At 41.9% G+C, this 17,238-nt stretch overlaps 1 protein-coding gene across 1 annotated transcript in view; it reads left to right on the top strand.

Moving 5' to 3' along the window:
* BSN (bassoon presynaptic cytomatrix protein) overlaps positions 1–5,774 on the top strand; it is a 53,157-nt gene extending 47,383 nt beyond the window's left edge. The window contains exon 9 of the mRNA XM_042447491.1: positions 806–5,774. The gene's annotated coding sequence lies outside the window, so the exon portion shown is untranslated. The remainder of the gene's footprint in view (positions 1–805) is intronic.
* The last annotated feature ends 11,464 nt before the right edge of the window (positions 5,775–17,238 follow it).

The raw sequence follows: 17,238 nt of genomic DNA, 5'->3' as shown, positions 1-17,238 counted from the left end.
TAGTGACTGTCCTTGGAGCAGAAGCTGTGATTTTCTGCAGGCAAAAGCCAACATTTCCACTCTATACTCTCCACCCTGTCTGTAGAGTGGGAGGGCTCGTATAGGAATATGCTATTTTGTCCATTGCTGGACTTACTTTCATCAAGAGAGGCAGTGAGCTCATATGCAAAATAATCTTCCTCCACTAAGAGGAAATGTACAGCACATAGTTATGCTCTGCCTCTATATCTGTCAGTTCCAGTACACTTGGCAGTACTGGGCTGCTTTGCCCTTAGGACTGCAGCCTTAAGCCAAGAGCTGAAAGAATATCTTTGCCCTGCTGTCCTGATTCCAGCCCAGGGGTGTCCTTAGAGCTTTCCCACTTACAGCACAGTCTCCTTTGATGGCTCAGTCTGGGTTTTTCAATCAATCATAGGGAGATCCCTGAAAGAACTGCATGGTTTTTTTATTTGAGAACAAAATGAACTTATCCCAGCTGAAGTAAGTGGGTAGCTATTTTCCCTTCCTGCTTCAGTGTGTAGAATACAATCAGAACTGGACTTGTAATTCAAGTGGAGAAGGGAGACTGAAAAGCCAGCATCCTAACCTGCCCCCTCCCCCCAGTCCTAATCTTAACATAGCATATTGCAGCTGTGCAGAACCAAATAACTTTCTCAGGTGATGTTTTTGGTGATCACCCAAAGGGGATCAGGAAATTGTGTACCAAACCGTGATGTGACAGGAAATTTTGTTTTCTCTAATAGACTTGTATGTTTGTTTTGTTTTCTCTAATAGACTTGTATGTTTGTTTTGTTTTCCTATCAAGCTTTTGAAACCATGGAAAACAGTAGGCTGCGAGACTGGAAGAGGAAGAGATGTTTATACAGATGTCTGCCTGTGGATCAATCATAAGCTCCTAAGGGCATCTGAGCCAACTATCAGAAGAAGCTTTCAGAAGCCACTTGATGTCAACTCTGTGGTTCATATTGTGTGAGCCCCAAAAGGTGGAGACAGATTCTTAGCCGGAGAAGATGTACATAAGAGATGTGTTTACAGAACATGGATGGGCCTCTTGCAACTTGTCACACAGACTGGCCACTACCCTGATGCTGGAAGAGATGTCTGGCACTCCAGAGACTATTCATGGCTGTGGCTCCATTTGTGCCTAGGGTCTGACATGGGGAGCCATGGCCCTTTCTTGAGATTATACACAGAGTTTCTCTCTTACTGAATTTTAACTCTAGAATCTTCATAGGTTTTTCTCACTTTCCAAGATATGCTTGAGTTGAGGGCTGGGAGCTAAATGCTCCATTCTCCTTCACATTCCAGTTTGCCCCATCAATCCCTCCACTTGCACAGTGTTTGTTCCCTCTCATCATCCCTGCAGTGGAAAGCATGGGACGAAGAGAACTCGGACTAGGACCTAACACTGTTTCACTATTGAGATAAGAGGCCATAGGACTCTGAAAGGCAGTGCGAACTGGCTGACTATTGACTGAAGCAAATGCTGGCCAGGCATGTCTGTCAGCCACCCAAAGCCATCCTGAAGCCATTCTAAAGCATTCAAATGGCAGTGCTTTCCATTGTTAGTGTTATGCATTGTTTTATGTATGCCTGGGGAATCATTTTTATTTTTAAAACAGCCTTAATCATTCCATTTTTATTTACGTGTATACCTCATTGACACCCAAGATTTTGGGGTTTGGATTTTTGTGTGTGTGGGGTTCCTTTTTTTCTTTTGGTTTTGGTTTTGTTTGTTTTTTTAACTTTGTATCAAACATATTGTTTTCCTCTTTACTTTGTACTGAGTTAGCACATGGGCTGTTGTCGGTAGAAGCAATAGAGTGCAGAAGGCTATCAAGAGCACAATCCAGTGTTGATGAGATCAGGAGAGCTTGCCTCTGCCATTCCTCCTTCCTACTACTGTGCAATTCAAGTCCTTCTTAAGCCATTACTGGTAGGCATGCTCAGAACGATGGAGGAGCTACATGGAGCAGATTATTGCCGAACCTGCTAGAACAGAGAGCTCTTAGCACTGTAACCTGTGTGAGAGCTAAAAGAAAAACCTGTGAAACAGCTCCTTTCTTTTGCTGTAAAGAATTCAGCACGTGTACAGATGCTCTGATTTCCATTTGTTTGTGCTGTCTGTTTCCTGCCCGTCTCTTGTCCACGCTGAGCATGCTCAAGAACAACAATTCATTGGTGTGACCCATAGGAGCTTCCATTCACCATGGGTAACAGCAAAATGATTCTCATGTCTAATGTTCTATGCAATGAAATAACAAAATTTTAAAGAACAACTGTTAATATTTAATAAGTTCAATGTTATGTATAAGGATTTAATTGCAAATGTGCTATCAAGAAACTGGATAGATATCTTTATATCAAACACCTGTGTGTATGAAGTTTTCAATTAGTGGCATGCTTGACCCGTTTGAGGGACACTTTTGCCAAAGGGTAGCCATAGAGCCGGTGACTGTCTGTCTGTTGTAGAGCATGGCTTGCTACTTCTCTGCACGGTTTCATCTACTTAGAATGCTTGCTGTTCTTTGCTTGAGGTTAATTTTTTTTTCTCTCCAGTTGGTTCATCTTCTCTATTGAATGCCATTAGCAGACTTATGCACTTGTTATTGAAGGCCTGTCAGTGACACAATGATGTGTAATTAGCCTGCTGAATGTAACACCAGATGTTCTCTGCTGAATTACATTAACTCTCCTACCTTTGCTGCTTCCTTCCCTGCAGTAGCCAGGGAAGATCCTAGGCTTTGTCTAGACCTTAAGGCCATTTATCCTGTCCAAACATTTGATCAAAATCATCTCTAAATATGTGAGAGCACCAAGCTAGAGAAGGTGCTTTACGTATGAGATTTACTGACAAATTATACAAGAGCAACTGGAACAACTCTGGCATAAATTAGTGCAGATATACAACTAAATTCCCTTTCCTAGGTTCAGAACCTGAGGATGCACAATGGTGATTGGTGGTGGTGGTGGTGGTGGTGGTGTTTTTAATGAATAAAAGAAACCCCGAACCCTGGCTCCTGAAGCCTGGAGACTGAGAGCCAGTGAGAGGTGTAATTTAAGATGTGGCAGATTTCAGAATATATAGAGCAATCATTTTGACTATGCCCATACTATTGGGGCAATAATGGCATAGGAACTTTTCCCTCACAACTAGATTGAAAGGGAGACTTCTCCAAAATTGGAACAAATCAGTGAGAAAGCAAGCTTCAGATCCTAACATCGCCTGAAAGTATAAGACTTTTCCTATGGAATTTATAGAATGAAATAAACATTTCCCCCTTTTGATTGATGCACTTGACAAGAACATTCCATGTCCTGAATGCCACTGTCTACTTCATAATGGCATGGGCTCATCAAGAGAAGCTGCAGTGTACAAGGGAGCATACTTTTCATAGAGCATCCTTGCATATATTATAGATTCTAGAGGTACTTCTGCAGAGAGTAAAATAAAATTCAACATGTCACCTAACAGGTCAGTGAGTATAAGGGCCATTTCACACATCATCACATATAGGTAAACCAGTGTGCTGAGCAGTAGTTAATCACAGCCTTCCAACTAGTGTTCCTGTATGATACTGATGCAAGCTTTCACTTGAGCTGCACATGCTCAGATTTTACATTTTATACGTGTACTTAAAATGTCTTAGATATACACTTAAAGCCTGATGTGGCTCTTTGGCAGCTGGTAGAATAACATTGACTTTCTACAGTTATTAGTCTGAATCTGCATTATTTTAATAAGCCTTAGTGTCACACAAGAATTAGCACATGGAATAATGTATCTCATCAGCCAAAAGCACTACCTTGAAACTCTAAAAGGAAACAGCCTTCCATAGTCACCAAAGGCTCAGGGCACAATCATACAGTACTTTGCAATGTGTTTGGCAGCAATGATTGACATAGCAATCACCTATACTCCTGATTTGTCACTTTTGTGCCCAACTGGAAGGTATAAGCAGAAGCCTTAGAAAAAGCAGGTACCTTTTCATCTCAGACACATATACAATGAAAGCAGGTGTCTGCCTGAGGAAGAGGCACAGTCATCCCCACCTGTTGTGTGGACTGGACAAGGGCAGGTTGACTCTCATAAGATGAGTAGACTGCAGAGCCAGTGCACCCAGTCTCTGAATCAGTCTGGTGTAGGCATGGCCTGCTCAGTGGCTCATGAAAACTGAATTCTGTTCCTCAGTCAAGATGCAGACATAACCTTTAGCACTATCTGCCCCTCCTGCTCTAGTAGTCTAAATGACCATAAAGTCAGAACACCTCTAAGCCTTAAGCTAATCATTTCTTCAAGAGGTTGGATTATTCAGTGGGGAGTTCATACTTTTGTTGGTATGCAGAATAGAAGCTGTTTTCTTGTGTAGCCAAACCATTGTTTTTTGCCAGCGCTTAGAGGAACTAAAGTGTCATGTCATACAGTGGTTGGTTATGACCTTGAAAGTTCATGTATGAAATAAAGGCAGAGGTTGCATGAGTTGTCTCTCATAATTGACAACTGTCTAGAAAGCATAATCAAGCACTTGGAATAGAAAGGCTGAGAGCAACAGGAGAGGCCAGAAGATATTGTCTTAAAAATGCTAATTGCATTCTCTGTGTATAAAGGAACTGCACACTAATACTGGTTGCAGTTACCCATCATCAGGCTCTCTATTTTACCACCAATGCTTACATTGCACAGTCTTGGATCACACTAGACTTGTGGCCTCCAGGGCAGCAGCTGAGTGCATTAATCCTTCAGAAAACCATAGTGGAAATAATTCCCAGAAGGAAGGAAGGAAGGAAGGAAGGAAGGAAGAAAGGAAGAAAGGAAAGAGACAATAACTCCTAATGGAACTGCATCCAGCATGGAAGACGGGCATTGGTTCTTAGCAGCTGCTTCAGCTAGGATGGCAAGTTGGGTTAGAGAGACTCCTCTCTCCCTCCCTCTGTATCCTGGAATGGAGCTTTGCTTCCATCTTGAGCTGAACAAGGCATTTGACAGTGGGAACTTCAGCTCTCTCCACGCAGCTCCTTCTCAACCACAGCAGGACTCTCCCACAATGACAAGTGCATAATCTGAGGGTGCTTCTTCAGGGCTCTAGGTTGAATTTGTGTCCCCTACAGGTTTTCTCAACAGTGGCTGCTACAATCTCCCTCCATCTCCATCCCACCCACCCACCCACCCCATTGTAAATATATGTACAGTGTGTAAAAAAAATGAAATAAAAAAATCTCATGTGAAGAACAAAAGAAAAAAGAAAACAACTCACAGCTCCCTTTTGTGGGGCTCCATCTTAATGACCAGCACATCTGCCAACTCTTGCTTTTGTGTACAAAGAAAAAGATCAACAAACAAAGCCTGGTGTTTGTGTCTGGCTCCTTTGGACTGTTCCTCTTCTTGCGAAGCATAGCAGAGTCTTGTAAAGTTGTTGTGGCTGTCACATGACCCATACCTTCCATGCCCTCCTCCTGCCTTCCCAGTATCCTCAGTTCCCTACTCTATTTTTTAAAATTATTTTTTAATTATTATTATTATTATTATTTTGGAGGTGGGAGAGGTTCTGCATAACAATCAAGCAAACAACCCATCAAACAAAAGAAGTTTACAGTTGTAAGTGCAATGACCTAAATCCTTTATCTGAACATTGTAAATGATGTGTGTGTGTCCTGCTGTGCTCTGTGAGAACTTGTAGTAATTTCAGTGTACCACCTCATGTATTGTGATTCCGTATGGCAAGTTGCCCTACAACGTATTTCTGTGGAAAACAGAATAAAAGGACTTGATATGATTCACAAGCTACTCTGGCTTCATCCCTGCCTGCTGGGGACGCATGAAGTTGGGGGTGTTAGTCCCAGTTAAAGCAGACGCAGTAAAACAATGGAATAATTAAAGCCAGTGGTACTCTAGTCAGGACTAACAATTGGATCTCATCCTCTGGGGCACACTTGTTTTGAGGCCCCAAGCACGGAGTTACTGCTACCCCACGTCACCTTACATTGTACTTCAAAATCTACTTCTCAAAGTGGTGATAAAGCTTGATCTGGAGCAGAGCTTGGAAGTAATGAGACATAGATAACACAGGTATAGATCCTACGACCTTGTCTTAGCAGAGTGTTAATATCTGCGGGTGGAGTTATGCTGTGCTAGCACTATGCAATCCCTATACTGAATCCACCATAGTGGGATTCAGTATAGGGACTGCACAGTGTTAGCATAGCATAAGAAGCAGGAAGACTGCATAGCTTTCACCTCATTGCACAAAAGTCAATGCACATTGATGTATTACTTGAGGTGCATTATTGTGTGCCTGAAACAGTTCCACCAGTGGAGCTCTGGGTACATTTATTTTGCATTAGCCTAGGGGAATAGTCATTCTGTATATGTAGCACAATTTAGGCCTGAGCATGTCACCCAGCAGGATTCTGGTCATAGTTACTCAAAATGAGTCACTCTACCACTAAGCTATAACACGTCTAACAAATGCAAAAGACTATTTCACACCCTTACCCAGCAAGGGATTTAATATATGTGGTGGAAGATTCCCTCTCTACCTTGTGCTTTAAGCAAGTGCATTACACAGTCATTCATATGACAGAAAAAAATTGGCTGAACAGATCACACAAACTGGTCTCACATACATACAGTGCCATGCTTTCTTCTTGAGAACATGCCTCACCACCACCCCTACAAAAGAGAAATCTTCAAAGAAGCAAACACGTTAGAATATTTCAGTATAAACAGGGAAGTTCATCACAGGGGAGGCTAAGTGTCTAAATCCTGTGCAGAAACGGGATTTAAATCCCGGAAAAATCCCGCAAAAGTAGGGTTGTTTTCAGACTCATCGGGGGCACTGAACATTAACGTGAAAATAGCCTGCACAGAAAGTGGACAAAATTGGCTGCTTTTTACCAGATTAATGCTCAATGCCTCTGATGTCATGTGAAAACAATCCCGCTTTTGTGGGATTTTCCCAATTTAAATCCCATTTCTGCACAGGATAAACCCCGTGTGGTAAACTCCAGGAAGGGTAAACTTCTTCACACCACCTGAAGATAAACACATGAAGCTTATTTACACTCAAGCCTCACTTAGCCTTATGTCGGTTTAGTCTGATTGTCCCTACAATTCCAAAGGCAAAGATCCTTCCCAGCCCTGTTATCTGAGGACCTTTTAACTGAAGATGCTAAAGACTGGAACTAGGACCTTCTTCATGCTCTGTTATTAAGCTGCAGCCCTCTCAGGAAGTCCAGACTGTTTTTGGCTGGACTTAATATTATACCATTAATCCTATTGTCCTGTAGCACCCAAGTAAACAATTTCAGACTGATCCTGCTAGTCTTTGAGATGGGTTACTGAATGCTGAGTTCAGCAAGAAATGTAGCTGGCATACAGACTGCACATCATCTGGGCAATTGTCAAAGGCAACGGATTCTGTTCAATTAGTCTAGTCTTTGGGTTACAAAGGCAAGCTCATTGGTCTGGAACACATAAAAAGATTTCCCCAAAATTTAACTGGTAAAAACTGTACTAGAGACCATGTCAAGTTTTACCAACACCAAGATACACTATATGCACACCTTTCCCTAATCTACCAAGCTTGTGATTCTGTTTAAAAAAAAAAGGTAAGATGACACCATATTACTAGCAGAAAACAGCAAAGACTTGGAACATTTACTAAAAAAAGTAAAACAAAGTGCTAAGGCAGGCTTAATACTGAACATTAGGAAAATAAAAATAATGACTGCAGAAAATTTACCTAAATTAAATTTGGATGGCAAAGAAATAGAAATAGTAAAAGAGTTCCCATACCTTTGGTCAATCAATGATCAAAACAGAGATTGCAGTCAAGAAATCAGAAGAATGGGACTGGGAAGTATAGCTGTGAAGGAACTGGACAAGATCCTAAAATGCAAAGACATAAAACTGAGCACATGTACTGATGTGAGAAATGGACAGTGAAGAAGGCTGACAGAAGCAGAGTCAACTCATCTGAGATGTGGTCCCAAGGATACTGTGGTCAGCCAAAAAGACAAATAGGTCCTAGAACCGATCAGGCCTGACCTCTCACTTAAGCCAAGATTGAGGATTTTATCGCATCGTGTTCCGAGAACATTTTTGGAACCCGATTGGAACGGAACACTTTCAACTTTACCGCACGTTTTTGTCCCCATCGGGTTCCCATCGGGTTCTACATACCCCTCAAAGTGTTCCATATGTGTTCCTCGGAGGGAACAGATAAGAAAGTGATCCAAGCTTGTGGAAACGTTTTTAAAACGGTCCAAGAAATGTCAGAGCGGTAATGTAATCCGTTCTTACTTCTGTTCCCATGTTCTGCCTTGTTGTGATTGGCTGAAAGGACTTCCCTCCCTGCATTCTGTTTCCCAAGCTCTAGCCTGGCCCTGGCTGGGGCTCCTCGACTGCAGAGTCCTCCAAAGCCTGGCTGGAGCTTGAGAGAGGCTGTCTCCCCAGCTCTAGCCTGGCCCTGGACAAGGTTTAAAAATGTAGGACCTTCTTTTTAAAATTTCCTGGCCAGTGCTACATTTTAAAACATTGTCCTACATTTTCCCAGTTTTGAGGTCCCCAGGGATGGCAACCCTATGTTTATGTATATGTATAACATTTATATATATGTGTGTGTGTGTGTGTGTGTGTGTGTCTAAAAGTATACATACAATATATATACAATATACATATTTTAAATATGTAATATATACAAAATTTTTTGTATATATAGATTGCGGACTATATGTGTGTATACATGTGTGTGTGTGTGTGTGTGTGTCTATATGTATCTTGTATATAAAAAGATTAGGTTGTGTTTGCACAAATATCTCCTTGTAAAAGCCTTTTGTTCTGTGTATGTGGTACTCATGAACAAGAATACACTGTTACAAATACGCATGTGCAAATATTGAAACGTTCTCATACTTATCACGCTTCCTATAAGGACAAATGCGGTAAATTGTGTTCCCGTTACATTCTCGGAACGCTTTTTACATTTTCGAATGCGATAATATCCGTTCCCATAACGTTACATCTTGAAACGTTTTGGGAACAGAATAGAAACGTTTCAGGCACTGATGCGATAACCTTCTGAGACTGTCATACTCTGGACACATAATGAGAAGGAATGACTCATTAGAAAAGTCAGTAACGCTAGAAAAGGTGGAGAAAGAGAGAAATACTGCATAGATGGATGGATAGATTCTATCTAGATGGATAGATTCAATAAAGGAAGCCACAGCCCTGGATCTGCAGGAGGACGGGGTCTTGGAAGTGACTTACAGGGTCAAGGATAGTTAATAGCAACCAAGATTATTCTAACTTTTCTTGGTTTTGAGAAACTCATGGTGTTTCTTAATAATCACAGTATATTTTTTCAGATGCTCACAGACCAACTGTTTAATTATCAGTTCTAGAAGCTTTCCTGGTATAGACAACAAGTTGCCTGGTTAATTGTTGCTGGGGTCCTTCTCTCTCTCCCCCCTGACCCCCACCCTTGAAGATGGGGATAACATTTGCCTTCTTCCAGTCTGCTGAAATCTTGCTGCTCCTCCAAAAATTCTCAAAGATTACTGACAGTGGCTCTGAGATTACATCTGCAATTTTCTTTAGTACCCTTGGGTGCAGCTCTTCTGGTTGAAAACTTAAATTAATTTAAAGGAGCTAAGTGTCTGCTTGAAATCCAGTCCCAAGGAATTTAGGGCTTTGTATGCCAATCACAAATCTTCAAAAGTTGCACCAGAGTTATTCTGCCAAACAAGGGCAGTCCTTTCAGCACTGGTGTAAGCACCCTTCACTAGCTGCTATGTTCTGCATGAGTTGTAGCATCCAAACCAGACATATGGGCAACTCTATCTATTTATTGTTATCTGTGTTTGATTCGACCCCAACTCATGGTAATTCTGTGGATTAGACATCTCCAGTTCCCCCTATGCACCCCTGCTCTGCTTAGATCCTGCAGATTCAGGCCTGTGTCCTCCATCTGGTGTACAGTCTTCCTCTACCCTCCTAACATTATTGTCTTTTCTACTGAATCATACCCAAAGTAGGATAGTCTCAGTTTGGTCATCTTGGCTTCCAGGGAGAGAGTTCAGGCCTAATCAATTCTCAGATTAATTTGTCTTTTTGGCCATCCACAGTATCCTCAGCATTCTTCTCCTTCACCACATCTCAAATGAGTTTGCTTGCTTTCTCTCAGCAGTCTTCACTAACCAGCTCTCACATCAGTACATAGTGATGGGGAATATAATGGCTTGGACAATTCTAACTTTTGTACTCTATTGTGTATCTTTACACTTTAAGATCTTGGCTAATTCTTTCTTGGCTGCCCTTCCCTTTCACTAGTCTTCCTCTTATTTCTTGGCTGCAGTCTCCTTTCTGATGAATGTTTGACCCAAAGTATAGGAGCTCTTTAACTATTTCGATTTCTTCATTATTTAGGTTCAATTTGTGTACAGTAGATCCTCTGTGGCCATTATGTTTGTTTTCTTTATGTTCGGCAGTAAACCTGCCTGTGCACTTCCGTTTTTTAGCTTCCTTAGTAATTGTTCCAAATCCATGATATTTTCCACTAGTAGTATGGTGTCATCTGCATATCTTAGACTGTTGATGTTCTTTCCTCCTATCTTCACTCCTCCTCCTTCTAAGTCTAAACCTGCTCTTTGTATGATATTTGCTGCATACAAGTTAAACAAGTTGGATGATAAAATACAGCCTTGCCTGATCCCTTTGCCAAGTGGGAACCATTCTGTTTCTCCATATTCTGTTCTAACAGCAGTCTTTTGTCCTAAGTGTATATTTCTCATCAGGACTGTTAAATGTAGTGGCATTCCCATGTCTTTAAGAGCAAAATTTGGCCATGAAAATTGGCCAAGTTTACTTCATGGTTTATAAAAGGAATCTCCTAGGTCCCAAACAGGAAAGCAGCATAAAAACTATACCAAAAAAAGTGTTCCCCACACCCATAGGGGATCTAGGAGGCAATTTTAGTACTGTATAGTAAATGTGTCAAAGAAAAGGGGGACAAGGAGTTAGGGAACCAAAAAAAGCTTTGGGTAGTACACTTTCCCTACTCTGGCATAATGTGATAAAGGGTCTCACAAACTGTCACATGGTTGGTTTTATGGTAAGGAAAATGGACTTTCTGCTGATGATTGCAATTCTGCAATCATATACTTACCATATCAATGACACATAAATACCATCCAATATTTCCCAGACAACACCAGAGTGTGCTCAAGATGGCAAATACTGTATATATTGAAATATAAGTCGACTTCATGCATAAGCTGAGGTCAGGTTTTGGGGACAAAATTATGGATTTTGCCATGACCCATAGATAGGTCGAGGGTAAAATTTGGAGGCTCCTTTAGTGTGTGTATGCATGCATGTGGCAAGAGAGACTTTCATTGAGTCTTTTCTTCATCATTTCAGCTTTCATTTCAGCCAGAGGTATGGGCGGGAGGGGGACTTTTAAACAAACAGCAATATCAATCTTATTTATGGGTCACTATTCAAACATGATAGCAGCTCTTTCAGATTTCCCCATGCGGTGTGGAGAGGAGTTTAGCAAGAAAAAGCCAAGCAGAAAGAGTCCTGGGTGAAGGTGAGTCTCTTCCTGCTTGGTTTTTTCTTGCTAAACTCCTCTTCACACCAAATGGGGAAATCTGAAAGAGCTGCTAGCATGTTTGCATAGTGACCTGTAAATAAGTCAACCTGGGATTTTTGGGTCAATTTTTGGGCATAATTTTTTAGACTTATAGACGAGTATATATGGTATAGGAAAAACAGACAAGCTAGGAGAAATTGCGTCAGTTTCCTTTGGCCCAAACCTCCTCTGTTTCCTCTGCAGAATTAATTGAATACAAACAACTTTTACACTTTGAATTCAGTGTGCAAGCACTGAAGTAAACTGAGAATGGAGGAAGAAACAGATAGGACAAGAGAGCAACTGGGATATTTTCAAAGCAGCTGAAAAGATGGGATAACACAGTAATAACTAGGATAGTTGGAGGCAGGGTTGGCTGGTGTAAACCAGGTTGGTTTAAAGCATAGTTTATAACAAAACACCTCTAGTCTTTAAAGTTGTTGTTGTTGTTGTTGTTGTTGTTGTTGTTGTTGTTGTTGTTATTATTATTATTATTATTATTGAAGTCTGGCTATTTTTACTATTTTCCAATCTTCTTACTATTAATTTTAATAGTTTATTGACAGTTGTTCAGTTCTAGACCAATATCCAGTGTCTATCCAGTTGCTTATTTTTAATAACTTTATCTTATGGTGAAAGAAATGCCATTCAGAACCAAAACAACTTGCTTTAAAAAGAGCACTTTTTAAAGAACAATGATTATTTAAGCTTGCGGCCATAACATTCGAACTGCATTTTGTGACTTAATTATTATTTTTAGTCCTATACTGGTGTAGTCCTACACATTAATGCAACAACTAGTTTAAACCAAAAAACACAGGGGGGGTTGTTAACCTGTTTTTTTTCCCCTAACCCTGGTTGGAGAGTATGAGCTGGGCTTTTTCACAATCTCATTTTGCAGCTTCAGTTTCAAAAAAGATGACTAAGTAAGTTGCAGAAGCATTTATGCCTTTGGTTCTGGACACAAAACCAAATCCCAAGGCCCAACAGGAGCAACATATAATTGCCACCAGTTGAGCTTTTTCTGGACAGGGGAGGACTTGTGGGTGCCACATCTGAGGCTTGGACAGGGAAAGAAGGAGCAGTATCTTGTTCAACAACAGTGTTGTCTCCCCAAGAAATGGGCAAGCTCTACCAGTTGTACTAGTAACTGTGCTGTCATGATGATAAACAGATGCCTGTAACCCAGAGTTTGGAGATAACATGTTAAAAATAATATAATTAGCCATTAAGAAAGAGCAGAAGTGTTTTTTTGAGCAAGAAGTACCCAAAATATTATTTTGGGGAGTTAACCAAGAACAGGAAGTAACTGTTACTTGTTAGCACATGTCTTAAGTAAAGCAGTCAGTGTGTGTATGTTGTTGTTGTTGTTATTTTAACTGGAAAACTAGGGGCCTGGCCTTCTATGGAACAGTGTGGGACCATGTGTGCTGCTTCTCCAGCTACCATACTCCAGAACCTGTGGGAGAAAGCCACTCGCCCTTCCCGTACTACCCAGAGCATCCCATTGCTCTGTTAGTGGGACACTCTAGCCTCACTTGGAAAGAGAATTTAAAACCAGGTCAATAGCTGGCTGCATCTAACACTGACTGAGAAAGAGGCCAGAGAAATATAACACCCCTGTACTAGTTGTCAAAAAAGTAGCAGAGATTGCATTAAAGAAATCAGAAGAAGACTGGGACTGGGAAGGTCAGCTATAAAGGAACTAGATAAGATTCTAAAGTGCAAAAACATAAAACTGAGTATTAAAGTTAGGATAGTCCCAACAATTTTATTCCTCATCATCATGTACGGATGTGAGAAATGGACAGTGAAGAAGGCTGGCAGAAGAAGAACCAACTTATTTGGGATTTAGTGCTAAGGATACCATGGACAATCAAAAAGAGAAACAAATGGATCCTAGAACAGATCAGCCTGGAACACCTCCTAGAAGCCACAATGGCCAAAGTGAGACTGTCAGACTTTGGACAAATCATGAGAAGGCATGAATCATTAGGAAAGTCTATAATGCTAGGAAAAGTGGAAGGCAGGAGAAAGAGAGGAAGACTGCATACTAGATGGAAAGACTCTATCAAGGAAGCTACGGACCTGAACCTGCAGGACCTGCGCAGAGTGGTAGAGGACAGGAGGTCTTGGAGGTGTCTCACTCACAGGGTTGCCCTGAGTAGAAGTCAACTACAGGGCAGTTAACAACAACAAGCTTTGTTAGTCTATTGCTGCATGAAAAGGAACAAGGGAGGGGGAGTGGGGAGGAATGTAAAAGCACCTTTAAGACTAACTGGTTTCTATGTTTGCATGAACTTTCATAGATACAGTATAATCCCACTTCTTTGAATGCAGTACATAATGATAATAAATGCTCAGGTATAAAGCATATTTCAACAGTTGTGGAAGTGAGATAGAATGTATTACGATCCAGAAGGATGCAATTCATAGCCCTTGCCCAATTTTCAAAGGGAAACTGACTTTAGCTAAGTAGATTTGTTACTTTCATACATCAATGCTAACTGACCACTACAAAGATCTGAAAAACCTGTATTACCTTAGGCAGCCTTACCAAGGCTTATGATTTGTATCTTTCTGGATCCTATTACATTCCATCCCACTCCTACAACTGTGTAAATATGCTTTTTAAAGGCAAAGGTAAAGATTTCTCCTTTGACAAGATTGTCTAATGACTGACTGTAGTGGGTGGTGCTCATCTCTGTTACTAAGCTGAGGGAGCCAGTATTGTCAAAGACAACCTGTGGTCATGTGGCCAGAATGACTGCCCAACCAAAGTGGTACCTATTTATCTGCTTGCACTTTTATATGCTTTTGAACTGCTAAGTTGGCAGAAGTTGGGACTCGTGATCAGAGCTCACTCCATCACAAAGCACATGGGCCTCAAACTGCCAGTCTTCCAATCTTTAAAGTCAGAGTCTACTCTGTACAGCATCTGAAGAAGTGGGTTTACATCCACGAAAGCTTGTGCAAAAACAAATGACAGTCTTAAAAGTGCTGCTACATTCCTTTTCCCTACCCTCCTCTTCTTTTCATAAAATACCTGTGAATCCCTAAATAAACTCTTTCATTGAAAACAGAGCTGAAGGATCCTGATCTCCCTGCTAAGATCACTTGGAATGATTTATAGCCTAGCAATAAACAGCATGCTCTTTCATTCCTCCTCAGAACTGGTCCCCTACAGCTATATCAGAGGCTAGATACTGGGCACAAAGATCATGTGCCAAATCACTAACAGACCATTGGGAAACAGAGAACACACACACAGTCTTTAGCCAAAAGCATAGCTCATCAGATCTGAGGCTTTAAGCAGGGACTCGATTCCTCAGGAACAGGATAGGATTTGCTACTAGTGCTAACCCAGGAATCTGCAATGAGGCCTGATGGAGACTTTGTTCCTCTCTCAGAGATCCAATTACTTTCTTCTCACATTTTCACTGCCTATGTCCTCCCCTCCCTTCCCCACCCACCCCTTGTGTGTTACCATACCTAGGTCTTTCTCACCCACCCACCCCATGCGGATGCAGCTCCCACTCAGTGCTTGCATGGCCATCTGCCACCCAGCGCTTCGCATTGCCGCTGACAAGGAACAGGCAGGCAATGCCAATCAGCCGGTATGTCACTTGTCATTACCCTCCAGTCACACTGCCATGGGGCTAGCTTCCCACTCGGCTTCGCCAGGAGAAATCTTTTGATCGCTGAAATATAGATGCCCGGCTCCATGGGGGAATTGCTCCCACAGAGACTGAAGTCATTAGTGCCCTGGGCAGGGAGCTGCTGCCTGCTCCTCAGCAAAGCGGCTTCCTCCAGGAGGCCCATGGGCTTCCATTGCCAAGGAGCTGCATGCCGACCAGGGAGCGCACAGCTTGTCTGTGGGAGTCACACGGCATGTGCTATTCCCCATTCAGTACTGGCACAGGAACACTGAATCCCACACAGCCATGGCTGGCAAGAATCAGCATGAGGCACCCCTTGTGTGCCAAAAGGCTGCACTATTTCAAAGTGCCATGAAAATGGCATACATTTCACTTTAGAGGGAAATAGTTTTCAGGCCCTGAACAGTTCCACCAAGAGTGTGACAACATTATTTTTCAGATTACAGCTCCCAGAATGGCAGCGGCCCAGCTGGCTAAGGGATTTTGGGAGTTGCAATCAATAATAATAATAATAATAATAATAATAATAATGTTCCCAAATGTCAACACGTCAACTGGGACCATCCCATGTCCACTGAACACCATCTGGAAAGATATCCAAAGTGCCTGACTTGGGCCCTCACAGGAATTTAAAGCCATGGAGCTTCGAAAGCTTGCAACAGGTATATTGTACATTTCAGTTCACCAATAAAGGTAACACTGATGTATTTTTGTTTGTATTTAAATCGCCAACACAGCTACCCTGGCATGTTTTCTGTATTGTGAGACAGTGCATTGTAGTTGCAACATAAAGAGTAGCCTGTGGACTTGGACTTCAACCAAGGTAAAACAATGTTTTTTCTTCTTAAATTTGGACTGAATTCACATGTTTTACCTCTACACCACCAAAATGTTTTTGAAGCAAAAACATGGAGACTTCTTGAGGAATCCATCGTTCTCTGCCTACAAAGAGGCCTGTGAATGGAGACATATTGGATTGCAAAACAGGGGTTGCTGTTGAGATGCAAATGGACTTTAAATTTCCTTGACTATGAAAATGTCCCTATTGCTGCATGGCCAGAAGAATGAGGAACCTGCCTGAAAAATGGTATCCCCAGTATACCATCTTTACTAAGGACTGAAACAACATGTGGACATCTGACTAACATTTCCATTTTTTTTCCTCCTGTTTGGTTTGTAACATCTTGCCTGATGAAGAAGCGAAAGCTTGCTACAAGTATATTGTACATTTTGATTGGCCAATAAAGTATCTGTGGCCCGGTACAGACCACCCAAAAAGGGTAGCCTACCAGCGCCTCCCCCCCCCCCCCCGCAGGGAAGCTGCAGCCGCCAAACCACACAGCTTTCCTGTGGAGGAAAAAAACCATGAGAAGTAGGTTCTTTTTACACTGCAGCAGCAGCGTAACAAATGCGCCACTAGCGCACTATGGTGCACTGGTTACACAAGCACCGTGCAGCACCGTGTGGATGCCATGTGGTGTTTGTGTAACAATAGTGGCACCCATGTATACAGGGCACCGCCATTGTGGCACCCTTAGCACGTGCTAGGGTTGAGGGGCATGTGGCTGCACCGCCCCGAGGCAACTCTAGCATGTGACGAGGACGTGCTTTCAGGCCCATCTGTACTGGGCCACTGATGGATTTAGGAATTTAAAGTACAGTCATCCCTCCATATTTGTGGCTTTGATATTTGCGGATTTGATTATTCATGGATTTCATTAATATGTTCTCTCTAGGACTGTCTAGGTCCTCCAGTGCAACTCTGTGATCAACTTTAACTAAAAGTTGCACTGAAAGACCATTTGTAGCTACTCCAGTGCCATTCTATGGTCAGTGTATGTTGGACATTGACCACAGAGTTGCACTGGAGGACATAGAGATTCCTAGAGAGGTGTCCTCTCAGGTAAAAAAAGTGTTTTTGTTATTTGCGGTTTTTCCATATT

The sequence above is a fragment of the Sceloporus undulatus genome, chromosome 2, assembly GCF_019175285.1.
Source record: "Sceloporus undulatus isolate JIND9_A2432 ecotype Alabama chromosome 2, SceUnd_v1.1, whole genome shotgun sequence".
Lineage (NCBI taxonomy): Eukaryota > Metazoa > Chordata > Lepidosauria > Squamata > Phrynosomatidae > Sceloporus > Sceloporus undulatus.
This window is presented reverse-complemented; position numbering and strand designations above follow the sequence as displayed.